At 44.4% G+C, this 20,986-nt stretch overlaps 1 protein-coding gene across 11 annotated transcripts in view; it reads left to right on the forward strand.

Annotated features, from left to right (window-relative positions):
* Positions 1-20,986, forward strand: part of TEAD1 (TEA domain transcription factor 1) — a 260,721-nt gene that overhangs the window by 7,983 nt on the left and 231,752 nt on the right. Inside the window, exon 1 of one of the 11 annotated variants that reach the window (XM_035722745.1) lies at positions 14,490-14,610. The exons of the other annotated variants lie outside the window; for them this stretch is intronic. The gene's annotated coding sequence lies outside the window, so the exon portion shown is untranslated. Of the gene's footprint in view, positions 1-14,489; positions 14,611-20,986 lie in introns of those variants that run through there. 11 annotated transcript variants of the gene reach the window in all.

Consider the following 20,986-nt stretch of genomic DNA (forward strand, 5'->3'; position numbering starts at 1 on the left):
TTGGTTTTAAAAATACAGCCGTATAAAGATAAGGCTGCACCTTTCTATGCAGGAAAGGCAATAAAATGAACAAAACCATCTTCCTCCTGTTAAGGCAATCATCTGCTACCCCTTGGGAGTGTAGCAGTTGATTCCAGATGTGATTATAGAGGTGAGGTGTGTGTCAGGCTTGCCGGCAAGGGGTTTAAGGGACTAATTCTTGTCTGGCTGCTTGCAGAGGTGGTTTTACTTTCTGGGTAGTGAGGCTGCTCACAGAGCTCCTCGAGTGGTGTCCCTTGATGGAGCAGAGCAGGGGGGATGGGGAGGCTGATCCTGATAGCGTCCAAGGGATGAGCCTGCTGCTCCTAAACCACACTTGGCTTTTCATTCCTTTCTTTCTTCTTCCACCTTGGGCACTTTGAAATCCAGATGCTCCCAGTTTTGTGTAGAATTGCCACTTGCCTCTGGATGTTTTAACATTTACAGGTACTACCAGGTGCCAGGGATTTGGTGATCAGCCAAAGGTGGTCAAAGAATGGTGATCAGTGAACACCCCTGCAAAGTTTGTAGTTTGGCGAGGGAAACAGGCCTGTAAAGAGATCATCACCATATAGTGGGGAAGCTGTATGTTTCATCTTTCATGGGTTCCAAGATGCAGCTTTTCATATATTTGAAGTTGGGATGTGTTCTGCAGTCGTGGCTGGCCAGGCAGTGGTCATGGTCTGCCATGAGGTTGCACACACTCATCAAAGCCTGTGGAAGAGATGCAGGGAGAGGAAGGGAATCCTGGAGCCCGCTCTGGGGCATTCCTAAGGATGCTCTTGACGCCACCGGTGCTCTTGGCACGAGGGTGATAGTATGTGGAAAAGCATGGATGTTGATCTCTCTCTGAGAAGTTGTTTTAGGTATATCGTACCCAATTTATTTTGCTTATTATTTTCCTCATTATGTGCAAGATTGACGTATGCTAAAAAAAGTTACAGTGTGTATGAAATTTGATTTTTGAGAGATGAGGCAGCATTCTCCATGGTTTTTTTCACAGCAATATTTTTTAGAAATAAAATCATGTTGCATTTTACAACCATTGGCGTGCTAGAGTTGATGAAATGTTGAAGAACCATGTTTGCATCTCTATCCATAAGGATCTGTGAGATTTTATATTATTGACAGGGGTTGTTTTGAGGGAGTGGTTTGGGAAGGGGCTTTTATTTTTTAAGCAGGTGTAGTTTCTAGGAGCATGAATTCCCTTGTGTAACAAGGGAATAAAGGGAAAATAACTCTGTTGTCTAAGTGCTCTTGATAATAGCCTAGCAGCTGTGTTGCTCAGTGGTAGGGACTGAGGAAAACTTTTAGAGAAAGTGATGTTGGAGTTGGGTCTTGAAGGGAAAGGGTTTATTTTTTATTTATTTTTTTGCCAGATGCCATTTTGGAAGTAGTGTGGAACTAAGTCGTTAAGAAACAAATGACCCCCTTCAAATACTCTCCAGAGTAGTGACCTCAACCCTCAAACAGCGATAGAAAAGGTTTATTGCTGCTGGTCATGAGCTCCTCTAGATCTGAACCTATAGATCTGAAACTCAGCTATGAGCAATTAATTGAAAAAAGCAGAGGGAACTGGTTGACAAGGGGAGTGGAAAGTTTCCTGATTCTGGTTTGGAAAAAGGCAGGATAATTAGTTTAAAAAACCCAGGTTTGGAGTAGGGCACACCTTGGTTGGACTTTTGGCTCAGCCACTTTCTGGTTCTGTGGCCTTGGACAAATTGCCGTCTGAGCCTTGGTATCCTCATCTCTGAATTTCAGTAGAATGCCTCCTGTATGCCTGACATGTAATACATGCTCAGGAAATAGCAATTTCTTTCTTTTTTTTTTTTTTTTTTTAGAATTTGTTTATTTGTCTCAGAGAGAACAGGTAGGGAGGAGGGGGAGAGGGAGAAGCAGGCTCCCCGCTGAGCAGGGAGCCCCATGCTGGGCATGATCCCAGGGTTTGGGATCATGACCTGAGCCAAAGGCAGATGCTTAACCGAGTGAGCCACCCAGGCGCCCCAGTAAATAGCAATTTCAGATGTTACCTTGAATGCTAGGTCTTCACGGATTTCCTGCCAGGTCAGCCTGGACAGTGACTCTTGAGGGGCATCCCAAGCTGACGCAGTTACTTAGAAGAGCTGGGCTTCAGGTCTCAGACAAATGGATTCAAATCCACGAGTGGCTGAGGTATCCCATGAAGTCCGAGACCATTAATTGCTTTGAACCATACTTCTTCTATTAATAAGTGATGGAGGAAACCTATCAGTAAATATGTGAGGTTATTCCTTGCCAAGTGGTAGTATGAATTAAATGGAAATGCTTGCACCTTTGTCCACCCGAAAGGAAACCTCTTTCTTAGATTCCTTTTTTTTTTTTTTAAGATTTTATTTATTTGAGAGAGAGATAGCGAGGACATGCTGGGGGAGAGGCAGAGGGGGAAGCAGACTCCTTACTGAGCAGGAAGCCTGATGTGGCGCTTGATCCCAGGACCCCTGAGATCCTGACCTGAGCCAAAGGCAGACACTTAACCGATAGCCACTCAGGCGCCCCTCTTGCTTAGATTCTTGCTTGGAAGCCACACTCCTAACTTTGAGATAGTATGGAACTCATCTTTTCATAGAGAAACTATGCTTGGGGCCCTGCATCTGCTGGGGAGACCATTGAGGAATCGTCCCTGGAGTTTTGAAGTTAGGTCAAGCTTCAGGTGTGAGGGAATAAGAGACAGAGAGGTACCTCTCCCCTACTTTTGCTGCCCCATTGCACTTTTTTTTTTAATTATTTTTTAAAGTAGACTCCTTTCCCAGCATGGAGTCCAATGCAGGGCTTGAACTCAGAACCCTGAGATCAAGACCTGAGCTGAGATCAAGAGGTGGACGCCTAACTGAGCCACCCTGGTGCCTCTGCACTTTTTTTTTTTTAAACTTTGTTTAGTATTTTATTTTATTTATTTTTTAGAGTAGGCCCCACACTCAGTGTGGAACTTGAACTCAGGACCCTGTGATCAAGAGTGTATGCTATACTCACTGAGTCAGCTGGCACCCTGCCCCACCCAGTACACTTTTTAATGCCTATTTGGGAGCAGGCTGCTTAACTTCTCTGCTCTCAGTTTCCACATCCGGAAGATGGAGCTGATGCTACCTGCTCTGAAGGGTTGTGGGAAAGTTTAGTTAGATCAGAGTTAGCTCAGTAGGTAGAGCTGCAGGTGTGACCGCTGCTAGACCCCAGGCCATCCTCTTATCATAGTGCTCCAAGCTCTGAAATGAAATCTTTGCACTTTGTATTAGACTCCTTTCTGTGGACCTGAAATATATTTCAAATAATGATTCACACTTGTGTGAATGACAGCCCATCCATCCTTTTGCCAGTATGTTTGCATATTAAAGAGGATGTTGGTTAATCCAAGATGAGTGTCTCTTTGGGTTCGGACCCAGGTACTCCTTGGATAGATGAGCTGGATCTCTTCTGGAAGCTGGTGGGTTGTCACCTGGATTTTCAGAGTCTTCTGCCCAAAGCTGGTGAGCTACACTTGAGCAGGGTGTGTCATTGTCTCCACGCTTTTTGACTGGGGCCACTCCCAGGGACTGGTCTGAGCAGGTAAGATTGCTTTGTGTGAGCCTGGGCTGGGGACCACCTGCATTTTATGGACCTCTCTGTTGTCTCTTAACCAGGTTACCTGGAACTGTGTGAGTGAATCTGATTTCCTAGCCTTTAAATTAAGAATTAAAATGAAAGATTTCTAAGAGGGATGAGTGGACTTGGGAGGGATAGAGGCTTTTGGAGGCAGGCAGGCTGAGCATTGAGGAGTGGAGAGAGACATGTTTAAAGACAATTCACAACCTGTGACTCTGCTAAAAGCCACTAAATTCTATCATTTTAAAGGGTAGATTTTATGGTATGGTATATTTTATATCTCATAGAATCAATACGGCCCTGAACCAGTTATCACGCTGAACAACATTGGCATGACCCCCCGCCCCCCATCCCCGTGTGTACATTTGTTTTGCTGGTCAGATGATTAAGGTCGATATGCAGAGTGATGTCCTAATACAAGTTTACATTTCTGCTTGTATACTGGTTTTAGTGAGGAGCCTACAGGTATCCATTAGAAGTATCTAAGGTGGAAGACTTAGAGTGATTTCAATAATGCGGAATGACTTGCTCCTTAATGATAAATGCTGACTATGTTAACTGCCCGTGTGGCTTACACTTTAGCCATCCAAGACCTCAGTAAATATCAACAAGGAAAGACTGGGGGATCAGGCGGTAGAGAGACCCGGAAGGCACCTGCGGCAGCAAGTCAAGTATCGGATCTGCTTTGTAAATTGACTTAAGATGGGGAAGAAAAGAACCCGGAGTCAGGTTAATTTATACCCCAAGTTTCAGCTTCTGCTCTGCCCAGTTTTTTCTTAATTGTAACGTGGGCTTGCTCCTGTGTCCTCCCAGATGCTCCCTGTCTTCCTCATAATAACTGTTTGTGGCAGTTTTTATCCACTGGTATTTTGTGAAGGGTTGTTCTCTTCCGTTCCCGGTGGCTGTATAGGTGCTTGTCTGGCACAGTCCTGCTCCTTGTCTCTGAGCAGTAGCTGATAGCACCCCCTTTTCCTCTGCAAATCTCCGGTTTGGACGGTAAACTATACAGTCATTCTACTATTAGGAAACTGTTGAGGAAACTGGATGACCTCCTTTAATTAGGCAGAATGGAGGGAAAATCTTTGGGCAGGAGGTCTTTGTGCCCAGGGCTTGCGCTCCTGACAGCATTATTCTGGAAGGCATGTCCCAGGCTGTTTCTGAGAGCAGAGGTGCAATAGAGGAGCTTTTCCCTCTAAACCTGGGCTACTTTTAACCAAATTGCTTCAAACCCTGTGCTGTTCTGCAGATCAGTTCATAATGTATTAAAAAAAAAGTGTCCATTCATAGGAATGATTCAGCATTGGTTCATTTCCTTTTAGACTAGCAAAGTTTAATTGGGAAGTTTTTCCCAGTGGAATTCTGAAAGGTTTGTATTGTGTGAAATTCGGGGATTTCAGATTATATTTTTAGGACTTGTGGTCTCAGTGCTCTTGACATTCTTAGGTTTCAGGCTTGCTTCTCTTTGTTCTTTCAGAGACTGGGATCATGTCCTATGACGTTCCTAAATCTATAAGGCAGGGAAAGTGGAATGGAATTTAAGGAATTTTAGTACTTCGCCTAAAACCAAAAGTAATTGTAACAACACTGCTCAGTTCCAGGTGGTTGTTTTGACACCATTGTTTAGTTATTTTATCATGTGCTTTAGGCAGTAACTGGGGCAGGTGTTCAGTGCACTGTGGTGTCTTTCAGGTCTGGCCTTTGCTGTTGAGCTTGGAGAACTGTTTCCTTGTTGGGGCCTTTCCTAGGGAGAAGGCAATTTTGAGGGTCCTCCACAGGCCAGGGTCCCAGGGTCTTGGTCCCTCCACTTGGCAGCTGTGTAGAAGGGAAGGCTTGGTTGGACAGCCCCTGCCATTAGCCCTCCCTGTGCCCCTGGGCAGGCAAGTCACTTGAAAATCTTTTGTTTCCCTCTGGGAGGATGATGCCGGGCCACCTTCCCCCAGCCAGCTTTTGAGCTGAGCTTTAGATGAAAGTGATAAGATGTGAGAGCCTAGGCAGAAGGGTCCTGGAGAACTGCATCCTTATCTTGATCGGAGCCCTTCCATCCCCAGCCCCACACTCCCCCCCCAAAGGCAGGGGTTGGGGAGGAGGCACGGTACCGCTGAGTCCCCTCCCGAACTTCTGGTTGCGCCCATCCCCGGGCCACTCTGGAGAATTTGGTAAGTAAAGGAGACTGGCCAGGTTCTGTCTTAAGCCCATTCTTCAGCATTACCTCATCTAAACCTAAGACCTCCATTTGTAGTTGAAGGAAGGGAAGCTTGGAGAGGTTTAGGTACCCTGCCCAACGTCACACGGCCAGTGTAACATGTCATAGGGGCAGCGTTTGAAGACAGTTCCTTGGTTGGGGGCTTCACGGCTGCCAGGCCAGAAAGATTGCGTATTAAGTCACCTGTCAGGTTTTATTATTATGGCATTTGATTGGAGTTGAGATAGATTTTAACACTGAAACAGAGGTCGACTTCCCCTCACTTGGCGTATTTGTGCAGAAATGGTAAAGTACACAATGACTTTGTTTTGTGTTCTTGGTGGCCTGTTTTACTCTGTCTTCAAAATAAACATGTGGCTAAGGTCCTGAAAAATTGGGCATGACCCGGTCAAGCTTTTCATCAGGGGATTGTCTCACCTTAGTTTTGTTTTCTTGAGAAGGGGCAAGAGTTGCCACTGCCCTCTTGTTTTCAGTCCTCTAAAGACTGTGGGGACCCAGTACCCCTCCCCTCTCAGACTGGGTATACTGGCCATTGAAAATGGGAGGGTAAGGCTCCTGGGGGCTGGACTGATCCGAACTCCTTTATGTATGTGTGTATTGTGTGTGTGTGTGGAGGGTGGAGGTGAGGCTGGTGTGGTTTGGAAGTCTGGGTTGATGATCCATATTGGGGTGTGTGTGTGTGTGCGCGCGCGCGCAGGCTGATGCTCTTTGAAAGCCTGGGACTGGACCTGCCAGTTTCTCTGGTTTTTCTTTGGAATGTGCTCTGTTGGCAGACTGTCAGAATAACTCCCCCCTGCCCCCCACCTGAAGGCCTAGATATGGAAATGGCCTCATGCTGGGGGTAGGATTTAGGCAAATGACCTTGACTTCACTCCTTGATAGTGAGGGTGCTTGGGAACCTGGGAAGATGGGATGAATTCCTTCCCTTCCTTGCCCAGGTGACCGCAGGTGAGCAGGTGGAAAATATGCCTTAGGCTGTGAAACGCGGTGGGCAGTAGAGGGGCTGAGGGGGGAAAAGGTTAATGGGCTTGCCCAGAGCCCTGAGTAATCAGGCCTCCAAAAAAGGCATTCAGGGGACGCCTGGGTGGCTCAGTTGTTAAGCGACTGCCTTCGGCTCAGGTCACGATCCTGGAGTCCCGGGATCGAGTCCCGCATCGGGCTCTCGGCTCAGCGGGGAGTCTGCTTCTGCCTCTGACCCTCCGCCCTCTCATGTGCTCTCTTTCTCAAATAAATAAATAAAGTCTTTAAAAAAAAAACAAAGAACAAAAAACAAAAAAGACATTAGGGTCTTCAAAATGGGATTGCTCATGTGGTTGCTACCCATCTTTGACACCTTGGCTGGTTTAGTGAGAGAGACATCGGGCTCGTTGCTATTCTTTTCCTCCTGTTCACCTGGTTCTGGTGACTCTGGTCCAAAGGGGCAGGTTGGGGCCACTGACGGCCAGTTCCTGGGGCTTGTGCTCTTGTCTTTCCCTCCTTCCCAGACCACTGGTTTGCTCCCTTAGAGTCTTCACACCTTTCCCTGTGCCTTTTGGGTACTTCTGCTGTTAGCCATTTTGGTCTTGCCCTAACTTCGTATAGTTCTCTGTAGCATTTGGTATATTTAGCAAAGGAGCTGAAAAGCCTGGCTTTGACATCAGACCCTGGTTCCAGCTCCAGTCCTGCTTTTACTGGGCATGTGATCTCCAGTAAATGATTCCGTTTCCTCATCTGAAAAATAAAATAATAGTATGATAAAGTGAAATATGATGAAATACAGTGAATGGCCCGCAGTGAGCCATGTTGTCTCCCCCAACCAGTTCCGTTCCGTAGTCCCCTGCTTCCTCTGCCTCCAGCCCCCCCCCCCACCCCAAGTTTCTGAGGGCTTTGTCCCAGCCAGAATGGCCCCGGCTGACAGGAGCTCATTTATTTGTTTTTCCATCTTCCTCTATTGGGTTTAGTTTTAAGCTTTTTCCCAGCTTCCACTCTTGCTGGATTTCCTGTTCTGTTGTTTTTCTCTCTTCAGACAATTTCCCTTTTGCTTTCCCATTTTTACACACAAGACACGCATATACACACATGCATGCGGCTTGGACTTTTCCTCTTTTATCCTCTGCTCTTATCACTGTGAGCTCTTAGAGAGACTGCCCCTGCAGTTCCCTGAGTTTCACCAAAAATGGTCATCAGAAAAGCACCACTTCTCAATTCTGCGGCCTTTAACACTGGAGAGCATCGAATGTTTTGGCTTACAAAGTTATCAGCACTCTCAAGAGTTGTTACTATTTTGAAAAAACATAACGCATTCTCATTCTCATGTTTGTGAACTTGTAGAATTACACACATTTCTTCTACTTATCTCTCTGACCTTGGGCAACCTCTTTAATCTTTTCGAATCTCAGTTTCCTTACCTATAAAATGGACATAGTAGTACACTGCCTGGCAGAGAAATAGTGTCCATTACGTCACCATCACTAGGTGGTCACCATCTCTGGGTAATCACTCTCACCCAGTAGCTAAAATTAGAATGCCACGTACCTCTTCGTCTAGTATCTTTCTGTGTGAGGGAGGGGGGCAAGAAAAGTATGTTATATTTTATTTCAGATTTTTCAGAATTTTTATTATGGAAAAATTCAGTACAATAGAGGGCAATGACCCTCCCGTGTCCCATCGTAACTTAGCAACAGTCATCAACTCCTGGCCATTCTTGTTTCTTCTAAACCCCTGGCTCCTCTCCCACTGGATTTTTGTTCTGAAGCAATCCCAGATGTCATACCATTTCATCTGTAAAGTTTCCAGTAAGTGCTTAAAAACTATGACTCTAAAAAAATACTAATATCATCACATTTTAATAATAATTCCTTAATATAAAATATCTATAAAAGTCACCGTTCAAATTTCCTTGATTGTCTCGACAGTGTTTTCCCACGGTTGGGTTTGTTTAAATTCGGGTCCGGACAAGATCCACAGGTTCTTTTTGGTTACTGTGTTTCTTAAAACTCTTTAGAGATCACTCTTCCCTCCTTTATTTTCCTCTTGCTGTTGGTTTGTTATATAAGCCTCACTGGGTCTCTCTCGAGTTCCCCTCATTCTAGATTTTGCAGCCAACATCCTCAGGGTGCCCTGTATCATGTTCCACTGTCCTCTGTAATTCCCATAAATGGGAATTTAGATCTACAAGTTCGATCTGGTTCAGGTTTAATGTTTTTGTTTGTGGGTTTTTTTTTTTTTTTGAGAGGAATATTTCATAACCAGTATTTCCACAAGAGGCATGTAATCATAACGTGCAGTCGTCTCTCTTGTGATATTGACAGCCATTGGTTTATGATCTCTGACCATATCTGTTATTTCATATGGGCTTTGTAAACTTGTAATATTCCAGTCCTCTGGTTCTTTCTTCATTTATTAGCTAGTAGACTCTTAGAGAAGTGTTCTCTTATCAGTTATTTGGCTAACCTGGTGTATCGTTTGTACAGGAGAGGCAGGTTTCTGGTTTTGTTTTTTGTTTGAGTATCATTATGCAATCGTAGATTTTAAATTATTGGATGCTTTTGACTACATTATAGTTCCTCTTATTGATACTCAAATTGTACCATCTTTGGCCATGAGGAGTTTCTTTAGTGGGCTCCTTTGTCCTTTTGATGTGACCTGGATAGTTTTTGATAGCTGCCTGCTATCCAGTCTCTTCCTGTGTATTCTTGACTTAGAATGAACCATTTCTGCTGGGTTTTTGGTTCCTTGTAGTGGAAAATGGTATTTCAAGGCTACAGTGTGAGCGCTTAGGTCTCTGCTCCCCGCCCCCTTGTTCAGAAATGGATCCCACCTTCCAGGTCAACTTGTTGGCCCATGGTAAATCCTTTCTTGTGCACCTGTCTCATGTTGGCTCCTTTGCCTCTTAGTCGTCACTTCCATGCCCTTGCTTGTCATCTTGTCCTTTTCTCCCTTAAGAAAAAAGGCCAAACCAAAGAACTCCCCAGGGACAGGTCATGGTTTGACACTCATCATGAAGGCCAAAGCTCACATTAATTTCGGCTTTACAGAAGACTTCAGTCAATGCCCATTGGTCATGTCTACCCAGTAGTTTGTTCTGCTCCTTGTTTAAATAACCAGAAGGTGAAAAATTCTTTATGTTATTACCTCTCTGGGCCATTCAGACTGCAAGCTATATTTTGATGAGATGGTTGCGGTCATTTACACACATCTGTTTGAATAAATACTCCTTGAATTAAGTTTTGTATCTTCCTCTCTTGAAGTGTTTAAAATAGAATATAGTTAATCTCTCAGTCATTTAAAGAATTTATCACTAATACATTATTTTTATAAGCAAAAAAACAACGTTAAAGCTTTGTGGTTTTAGGCAGATTTATGCAGTGGAGTCCTTAGAACACAGCAAGTGTGATGCTGTTGTGGGAACACCGTAGTATGCCTCTAAGCCTAAAGAGTGCTTTTTTCTTTTTTTTTTTTTAAAGATTTTATTTATTTATTTGACAGAGAGAGAGAGAGAGAGCAAGAGAGGGAACACAAGCAGGGGGAGTGGGAGAGTGAGAAGCAGGCTTCCCGCGGAGCCGGGAGCCCGATGTGGGACTTGATCCCAGGACCCTGGGATCTTGACCTGAGCCGAAGGCAGACGCTTAACGACTGAGCCACCCAGGTGCCCCGAGTGCTTTTTTCTTTAACGGGTCTGCTGTCAGACTTATTTTTAGCAATTCCTATCTTTGTTTCTTGGAAATTGTTTTGATACCCATGTCGGTTCATCGCGGAATATGCACTTAAGGAAAAAGTAAAAATTAAAAAAAAATTAAAAGCTCATCTTAAGGAGAAGAAGCTATAATGCTCTCCTTAGAGGGTCCATTCAGGCCTGGAGTTTCAGCTTCGGTAATACTTTTTTTGTTTTGTTGATGAAACAAAGCCACGTGCATTCACAATCCAGCCAACCCAGCCTCACAGCAGAATGAGCCACGAGTCCTGAAATTATTGTCATTCATGACATCCCTGAGAAATTAACCAGCATCCTGGCCTGTGAAATTTTGGATACTCACTTAGTAACTAACTGCCTGCCCTCCCTGCGTTTTATTTTCATTTTTTTTTTTTTAAAGGCAGTGAGCTTCATTTAATGGTTCCTCTGTATTAAAGCGAAGCACAGCATTGTAGGGGTTCGTCCCCTCCCCTTTCCTCCATGGGCACAGAGAGAGGGCAAGGAGCCCTGTAATTCACAGGCAGGCTGGCCTCTGTGCCCCGAGGTAAACCCGGTTTCGCAAAGGGAATTTTCATTGTGGTCCTGTGGCTCCCTGACATAGTGGAGGCTTCAGGAGGCAAGTGGTAAAAAGCTACCAAAGAAAAAGCTGGGCTGGAGCCACTGACGTCATGTCAGTAAATCTGCTGGAGGAGCCCCGCCGAGCAGTGCCTGCCAGCCAGCCCCTGCACTTTGGCCTTGCCTGGTCAACTGTTCTCACTGTTTCCTCCCACCACCCAGCCTACATTGTTGTTTTCCTTTTCCCTGTGTGTGCTGGGCTGGTGTTGAAACCCGTAAACACTTTGAAAGCCATCCCTGAAGCTGGTCCTGTGTTTGATGCCCTCCACTGGGGAGAAAGGGAAACCCAGGGATCGGTGGGCAGGGGAGGATTGAAAAAACTGGTCCCTCGTGGGACTTCTCGATGATGAACGAATCTGTGGGGACCTTGTGGGAAGCAGCCAGAGGTGCCAGCTCCTGACTTGGTCCTTTTAGAGAGCTTTGCTCTTCAGTACTGGGTGCGTGTGTGTGTGTGCGCACACGTGCATGTATCCACCCCCATTCGTCCACTTGTGCATGCATGTGTGCATGTGTGTGGTGGAACGAAGAGAATAATGTTCAGAGGCAGAGGACGGTGGAAGTCCTGAACTGCAATGTTCTGCAGAGGGTGATTTAAGAGAATGAGTTCCACTAGGAGTCCTTTATTACCCATTACTCATTGGTCAGCTAACCCTGAACTCTCCCTGGTTTGCAGCTCGCACAGTTAAATCTAGAGCTACATGCTTCTTCACATCTTGGGTATTTCGAGTCACAACCCAGATGCGCCTGAATTAAAATATTGCTGTGCTAAATCTATTTTTACATCGAGGGGAATGACATCTAAAAATAAACCTTATCCCACCTGTTACCCACTTTTGGGAAGTTTGAATGCTGTCAAGTCACAGCCCACAGACTAGGCTTTTGATCATGGCTTCAAATGGGATGTCCACATACCCTTTTTCCTGCCATTGGCATGATGTTTTATTTTATTAACCATTGTCCTCCTGTTTTTTATGTTGCTGTGAATATTCATTTGCAAATAAGAGTGAAGCATGAGTTCAGGTTGGTTTTGAAGTCCCTGCATCTTAGGGTCAGAAACATTAAAAGCAGTATCTTCTCCATGAATCATTAGATGAGTCAGTTCCTGAAACCACTACAAGCCTCATAGTTCTTGGCTACAAGCAAAAGCAGGAAATCCAGGCTTCAATAACTTCCTTTCCCGGTCCTGGCTGTAGTCGCATTGGTGGTTAGGTTCTGCTGCCTGCCTTTGTAAGCGGTAGGAAGATGTATGTCTGAGGAACAAAGGCACTCGAGTCAATTTACTGAAACTGTTTATAATTTGTGGTCTTGATCTGAATGTGAGGCTGCACTGGCATACCCTGCTCGGCCGTGCAGCTCTGCACACTCCGCCTGGGAAGGCGCGGGCCGGGTCCCTTGAAATGCCCCAGCAAATGCAAGGCGAATGTTGCAGGGAGCTTTAATGTTCCAGTGAATCCTCAAACTTGTGGGCATGGAAGCAGACATGAGGCAGAAAGCTCTGGAGTCCATATGTACAGCTGAAGTATCAACTTCTTTTGTTCTCTCCGTTAAGAGAGAGGGAGGGTGAAGGGAGGGAGGGGAGAGAATGAGAGAGAGAGAGAGGGAAAGAGAGAGAGAGAAAGAAAGAAAGGAGAGGCGAGAACACACCCATGCCAGCCCACCCGAGTTCTGGCTTGTCTTGCTCTTTCTTGCAGTTTACTTCCTTATAAACAGGGTCTTTTCCCCGCCCCCCTTTTAATTCCTTTTGCAGTGTTTCAGGCCAGTCTTACTGACTTCAAAATCAGCTTGATAACTATTTTGTTAAACACTCGAAAAAGTAAAGGAGAAACATGAAGTGCTTATCTCCCAATGTAGTGGGTCCACTGCAACTTGAGTATCTCCTCTTTTATGAGCAGACTCCAACTTGTCTGTGTTCCTCCATCCGAGCAGACGCAGGTTGGTGTCTCTCCCCGTGGGGCGGCTGCTCACTGCTACTTTCTGCTTTGCTTGTGGAGTTATGGACTTTTTCGATTTTGGGAAAAAAAATTAAATTAAGTGTGATGCATTTTCATTTATCCACTCCTCTGTTCTTTTCCTATGCTAATTGGTGTTAGCTGGCAGTGAGAAAATGGGACTGAACTTGGACTTTTTTTTCCCCCACTGAGTATATATGGAGTCATTGGAAGTTCTGATAGAAGTCTAAAAATAGAGTGGGTAGGCAAACCCTGTGAAAGAGATAAGGAAAAAGAAGGAGGAAAGGTGAAGTGATGAGCAGTCATATATATACGGACGCTGTCTTTTAAATTGAGTTTGTTTCCAGTTCATAGCTGGCAATGACTCAGGAAGGCCCAATTCTATTTCAGCCTTTGTAAAGGATAAAAGCAAATGCAAAAGTTTGCCTGCCTTTTTAATGAAGCCTGCCTGATTCAGAGCACAGATAGGCTGGTGAGTGCCACTTTGTTCTTTCTTGTCATTTGTATTTTGTGTTTGGGTAATTCTCTGTTCAACCTCAGTCTAGACTGAAAGGTTCGGATAAGCTGTTGAGAAAGTTAGGCTTATTTTGATTTTAGAGGTTTGACTGAGAGTCATGATATCAGACTTGGGTTTTCCAGATTTCGGGCTTGTAAAACAAAACAATGCAAAACAAGACCCTTAGTCCTAGGTGAGTTTGTTAGGAAATCACGGAAAATATATTCTTCGTATTGACGTGTGAGGAGTTACTGTCTAAACTTGGAAGAGATTTTTCCTTATGTCATGAGAGATACAAACCCAATTATTTTTATTTGTCCTTCATTGATCTGAGAGTTAACTTATTGTTAATGTAGATTTCAGGCTGGGAGTACAGACCAAAGCTGGATTGCTTACCTTCTCTGGACCAGGTTGTTCAAGGCCAGGGATTGATTCATTAATTAAAATCAATGTAAATGGATTTGTAAGCCTCCTGTACAGATTATCTTATTAGCAACCACACAGAGCAGCCTGTGATCTGTGAGGAATGCGTTTGTTGCCCTAGGTGAAATAGACCCCAACTGATGGACTCTTTGGGGCTACTTTATGAAAAACCCAGTGGCTTTTGTGTGGAAGGACTGAGCCTTGCTTTAACCTTTACACTGAACTGTCTCTTCCTATGGAAAATTACTTTTAGTACGTTTGCCCCAGAAAGCTTCCGTTCTGTGTGTGTGTGCTGTGGTGCCCTGGCAATGGCTGCGTCTCTCTCTCACCTTTGTGTTCATGATCTCAAAGACGTTTTCGTGTACTGGCTAGGTCTTGCCTGTTTCCAGGTAAGATTCCTGCTGAGAACCTTCCTCTGAAGAGAAAATGAAGAACCAGAAATAAATTTCCATTTGATAACGACAAAATACTTTTTTTCTCGACCCAAGCAACCAACAAGCAAGCTACAGAAAAGACATTTATCTGTTATTTGAGGATCTGGCTGTACAGCTGTGCTTCCTTGGAGTGAGGATAAGAAGACAAGATGGTACCTTTGGAAAACCTTGTGGCTTTAACAAAGGTCAGAGTTCATTCAGCTAACATTTGTATCGTTATTTATTTATTTATTTATTTTTTAAAAGATTTTTATTTATTTATTTGACAGAGAGAGACACAGCGAGAGAGGGAACACAAGCAGGGGGAGTGGGAGAGGGAGAAGCAGGCTTCCCGCAGAGCAGGGAGCCCGATGCGGGGCTTGATCCCAGGACCCTGGGATCATGACCTGAGCTGAAGGCAGACGCTTAACGATTGAGCCACCCAGGCGCCCCTGTATCGTTATTTTTTATAATTGTGCCAGGCAGGTAGATATCCTTTACAGTTAGACCAGCTTGCCCACCTCCTCTCTGATGTTTGGATCAAGGGGGCACATCTCACCCAAGCTGAGTTAAACTGTCTCCTGAATATTTTGGAATGGGGATGGCAATCCTAGCTTGTCTTTTTTTTTTTTTTTTTAAGATCTTATTTATTTATTTGAGAGAGAGAGCATGAGAGGGAAGAGGGTCAGAGGGAGAAGCAAACTCCCTGCTGAGCAGGGAGCCCAATGTGGGACTCGATCCCGGGACTCCAGGATCATGACCTGAGCCGAAGGCAGTCGCTTAACCAACTGAGCCACCCAGGCACCGAATCCTAGCTTGTCTTTGATGTTCACATTATAGTTCAGGGAAAATCTCATTAGGGAGATGGTTGACTCGTGAGTAGAGAGAAGCATGGAATAAGACTACTTTGTAGAGAGAAAAGAACAGAGCAATTGTGCAGAGCAGGAGATGAGAGACCTTGGGAAAATTCTAATATGTGGATGGTTTTCCATTTCCCCTGTGGGCGGGCTCCGTTCTTGATTCAGGGTCTTCTGATAGACCCCTTGGCCTTATAATGAACCCATGTTATCCTCTCCCCCCCCCCTTAGGTTTGCAGGAGTGTGTTACTGTTAATTGAAACCAAATGGTCTCTGGCCAACTAGTTTGCTGGGAAATAGGCCCTGTGTGGTGTTCTGGAGAAGCCCTGCTCACAGAGGCAGCTCCTTGTGGCAGCATGTGGCTTCTGCTGGCTTTGCCACGCAGGGCTGCTGTTCTGGACCCCTTGCTCCAGTGTGGGTTCAGTCGCAGGGAGCATTAGTTTGTTCCCTGGGTGTTAGCCAGCTAGGTAGTAACTAGTGGGTAGTAACTAGGGTGACCGCCTAATGTGTGTCTCCGACTGGAAAATTTCAAGGTCTTACCTAGGCTTTTCTGCTGCTTGATTTGCCTTGTGGCTTTTAGGTTGTATGGTGCTTCGTTCAGACGTGGCTGGTGAGGAATTCCCCCCCACCCCCATACCCCAGGGCGCTGGGATGATCTGGTCGGCTGAGCACCTGGAAGGAGGCACACCGGGTGTCTCATTAGACCTGAGTGTCCTGCCTAGTGGCACCACCCCTCTCTTCCTCCCCTCCCAACTCTGATCAACGTGGAAAGCATGCCCTCCGTGGCCTTCGGCAAATGCTTCCTGATGATAAATCCAATGTGTATATTGTGCACGTGCTTCAAACTTCCTCCCAGGGAATCTTCCAAACTCATTGGATTAGCAAATGCATTAAGTGGCAAATGCCTTCTTGAGGAGACCAGTAAGATGTGTGCCCTTGGGGATGGTGTCAGATACCAAATACTGCTTCCTCCACTATTCCCCAGATTTTTTTGAGGGGGGGGGTGTGTGGCGGGCAGGCAGTGTAAATGAGCAGGGACGAAGATTTAGATGAGACTTAACATTTAGAAATAACATAGTAGAAGCTGTTAAGAAGATAGAATTTGTTTTGGAAAGTCCTTGTCATGCACATTATCGCAGACATATATGCAATATTTGTTGGCATCTTTTACAAAGTTGAAGCCGTTTTTAGTTCAGGCTTGATATGACATGTTATGTTCTACTCATTTAGTTCGTAAAGTTTAGTCTGTATATTTAGAAAGTAGAAATAGAAAGTAGAAACCTGGAGAGTTTTTTTTTTCTCCTGTAAATTGAGAGGTGGCAGGGAGGGGAAACTTTGTAGAACATTACCAGGACGTGGATGTGAGGAGTGTGGATTTATGGAAGTGCATTCCCAAAGGTCCCACATCTAATAAAAAATAACATTCGTCTGATGCTTTATAGTTCACGTAGTTCTTTCAGTAGGCTAACTCGCTTAGCCCTCATGACAGCTTGCCTTTCATAGATGAGGAAATGGGGGTCTCAGAGATTAAGAGGCTTGCCCAGGATCACACAGCCAGTGAGTGGGCAAAGGGCAGCCAAGCGCTGAAACCGTCCCCTGATGCCGCTGAATCGTGCAGGAGACCTCCTTTGCTGTGCCCTCTCCATCCTGGAGCGGGGAGGGGGAGGTGTTAGGACAGGGCTATGGAAGCGTGACATGGGGGTCGGGGAAGGCGGGCAGGTGGGGTCTGGGGACAGGAAAGAAATAGTTTGAAGCTACCAGTTCAAACAGGTCTCGGCAGTGTTCAGAGCACAGAAAAAGCAGGAATGGACTCAGATGATCTGCCCACTGGATTGCAAACCAGGCTGAATGTCTTTGTCAGGCAGGGAAGGTGTGTTTTGGTTTGTTTGTTTGTTGTTTTTGTTTTTAAATACGGATTCCTGCTGTTGACGCTGGATCTTCTAAGTCAGACTGCCAATGGTGATGCTTGGGCGGGGGGGGGGGGGGTGTTCAGAAACCTTCCCAGGTGATTCTTGTTAAGGTATCTGAGTCCCTCTTAATTCTGGCCCCAGGTTTCTTTAACTAGGAAAGTTCCATAAAATTTAGCTACTTAACATCTCCAGGGAGTTTATTAGACTAGCAGAATCTGAGATACCCCTCCCCCGTCATCCCCAGGCCTGCTGATTTCCAGGTGAATGGTGAGCACAGTACCATTTGAGATGCACAGCTAATATCTCAGGGAAACTTCAGTGACTGTGGGATGGGGTAATTGCCCATATACTTCCTAGGGTTGTCATATGTCTTCTGAGTTTCCTTGTCGTATAATGTTTCCATTCCCAGAAATTGATTTTATTTTATTTATTTATTTTTAAATCTTTTTTTTTAGATTTTATTTATTTATTTTTTAATGATTTTATTTATTTATTTGAGAGAGAGAGAATGAGAGATAGAGAGCACGAGAGGGAAGAGGGTCAGAGGGAGAAGCAGACTCCCTGCCGAGCAGGGAGCCTGATGTGGGACTCGATCCCGGGACTCCAGGATCATGACCTGAGCCGAAGGCAGTCGCTTAACCAACTGAGCCACCCAGGCGCCCTCAGAAATAAATCAGATTTATCAACTCTTCCTTTATGGCTTCTAGGTTTTTTATTTGCATGCAGACGATCTTGCTTTGAAATTATTGGAAGAGAGTCTTCCACTTTAAAAAAAAAAAGGAAATCATGATGTATTTGACAGAGCTGACTGTGTCTAGAATTTTTTTGGTGTATAAAGAGTGAGGTAGGGAATCCAGACTATTATACCTAATGCTTGGCTTGTCCCAACACTGTTCATTGAATCTGTAACACTGTTCATTGAATCTGATCCATTGTATGGATCCATGGATCCATACATGTTTTATTATCTACCTGGAGCCTTGATTACCATAGCTCTGTAATGGGTTTTGATATCTAATACAGCTACTCATTTTTCATTACTCTCCATTTTAAGATTTTTTTTTTCCCCCTGCCTTTCCTCCTAACCAAACCTCATCAGTTTGGTTATCTAAATCCATTTAGTTTCAGAAACACTTCGTCTAGTTGAAAAAAAATTTCAGAAACTATTTTTATTGGGGTTCTATTAAGTTTATAGATGAGTTTAGCCTCATTCTATTTTTTAACATTTTTGTCTTTTCTAAATTATATGTACTAGTTATTCAGAACATTTTCCAGTAATTGTTATGCCAGCCATGTAACAGCTATTTTGAAAGTTTTAAGAATTTATCTTCTGTGGGATTATCTTGGAGAGACTCTCCCTAACCCGATTGTCCTACCCAGTGTCTGTTCTCTTTTCTCCTCAGCCCAGCTGCTTGTTGATCTGAATCACTACGTCCTGTTCATTTCTCTCAATAAAATTAGTTCGCTGATTATGTGACTTACCCCCTAGATTGTAAGCCCCACAAGGGAAGGTTCCATGTCTGTTTTTGGCCAGTATAGTTGCTCAGTGTTTAGGAAATTTCTGGCAGTTGGTGCTCAGTAAATATTTGTTAAATGAGTTGGAATGAAAGAAATCCCAGTAACCAGAGCTTCTGGCCCTTTAGTTGAAGGTTAGCTTTGTGTAGAATTGTGTGGACTTGAATCTCAGTTTGAATTCAGCCTACCATTAGAGAAATGATGTATGTCATATATAAAGAGAATGTGTGGTCTTTGGGGGAAGCACTAGTTATCTGTCACGGAAAGGAGGACAGGCCTGCGAGTGTTTTCATCTCGGAAAGCTGACAAGGTGGTATGAATTCATTATGGAGAGTGGGGACTGGCGACCACTGGTGTCTAGCGTAGGCCTTGTCACCAAGCAGGTCATTTTTTTGGTGAATAACACTCTGACTCAGATTCTGCCACTTGGAATGTTGCAGCATCTCCTTTTTAGATTTTTCTGTTTATGTTAAATTCTTTTTTAAACTAGGGAAAAGAATAGATTACTGCACAGAACTTTGGGTCTTTTTTCTAAAAGTCCCTTAGAGAAATTAGTATCACCCATTTAGTAGAGCCTTTCGTTTTAGGCACGGATACTTGACTTGTGGAGTCCTTATGGACAGGGACAGAATCTTCATTCATTTTAATAACGTTAACGTCCAGGTGCTTGAAAAAATTTAGGGAGAGTCTCTCCAAAGATAATCCCACAGAAGATAGATTCTTAAAACTTTCAAAATAGCTCAAGTAGTGAGGGGCACCAAAGTATAAACCTACCGTATATTTTTACATTACTAAAAAAGTGACGTTTTCCTTGGGGGAGTACAGTGGAAAGAAGTTCTGCGTATATTTTAGTTTCTGCTAGCATTCTTAAAAGTCACACTGGTTATAAAAACTCTTCCTTTGGTGATGGAAGGGAGACTTTCTAGAAATTCTATTTCTCGACTCATTATTTCCCATCACTCTGAGGCGAGAAGGGTGGGGTATTTGGATGGAGTTGGTCAGTCACTTGAAATACTGCTGCTGTTGCTTCTTAGTCCATGATTTCAGGTCTATATTTGGAATAAATCGAAACTCCTGTAGCATTTGAGGCCTTGAACACATTTGGTGCCAAGGGACTTGGTCTTGCAGATTATAAGTAGTTCAGTTGATTGTTTTTTCAATAAAAATTATTTTGAAAATAGTCACTGTGGCCGCATTGCCGGCCTCTGCAGACACCTCCTTGAGCTCCGTTTGAGGGTCCGTGGGAGAGGTTACCCTGGGAAGGACAGAGCAAGGAGCCCGTCTCCAGCAAGGCCCACCTTCCAGTACAGCTTTGGAGCAAAACCTCAACAGTGCCCACCGGGGCCCCGGGCCCCTGTGGTCCCACCCCCTTTGAATTTGTGTTTGCTTCTTCATGTGTACACTGTACACTATTTGAAGAGTATGTGTAAGTCCGTTGTGTTTTCTTTAATAAAACTGCGTTTATCTTGTGTGGACAGATTGTGTTCTTAGAGTCCACATTCTTAGAGAACATAGGGAACAGTTTACTTAGATTTTTTTCCCCCTTTCTTTAAATAAAGGCTTCCTCTGATTATCAACTCTAAAACTGTTGAAAGTCGGCAGAAAAAGTTGGTTGAGGGGAAAAGGCACTATTCTGGAGTGTTTTAATTTAGTAACTATATTTTGGAGTGGCAAGGGCTTTTACTTTTCTAAAACCTGTATCAAACAAAGTACAACTAAGATCCCAAACCTGAATTGGGCCTTGCTTTTGATCTGGGAAATTGGGTATGTGGAAAGACCAAACAGGGAGGTTTGAATAAATGAGGTGCCACTATGTTGAAAGCTGTTTTTGACTAAAGGGGAAATTTGAATAATTGGAGTGGGTTGTGCCTGGGAGTCCTCCCTGTCTTTTTTGAGTTCCAAAAGATGGTGTGAACTTTCGATTTATTGTATGCCAGCATCTGTGTTAGGTGCTGAGGATTCAGAGAATGAGAACTCTAGGTTAATTCAAGGAACATCGAGGAACCAGGGTAGGGGGAGAGAGAGCTGTGTTAGGGGGTGATTCCAGTCTCCTGTGGTGAGTGATGTCATGCGGAGGGGGAGGGTCTGCCAGAGAAGAGACTTGGGGCTGGGGGTCCTGAGTTTGGTACTGCCAAAGCTAAAATAAAGACAGCTTACGTAAGGAATGTGAGCTGCTTGTCTTTTCACTCCCCTGGACCATGTAGATGACACTCAACATAAACAAGATGAATTTCTGTATGAAATTCCAGTGGCTGACAGTATAATGCAGGAAATGTGACCTATCGCAGGGTTGCCTGCAG

Source organism: Zalophus californianus, chromosome 11 (assembly GCF_009762305.2).
Source record: "Zalophus californianus isolate mZalCal1 chromosome 11, mZalCal1.pri.v2, whole genome shotgun sequence".
NCBI lineage: Eukaryota > Metazoa > Chordata > Mammalia > Carnivora > Otariidae > Zalophus > Zalophus californianus.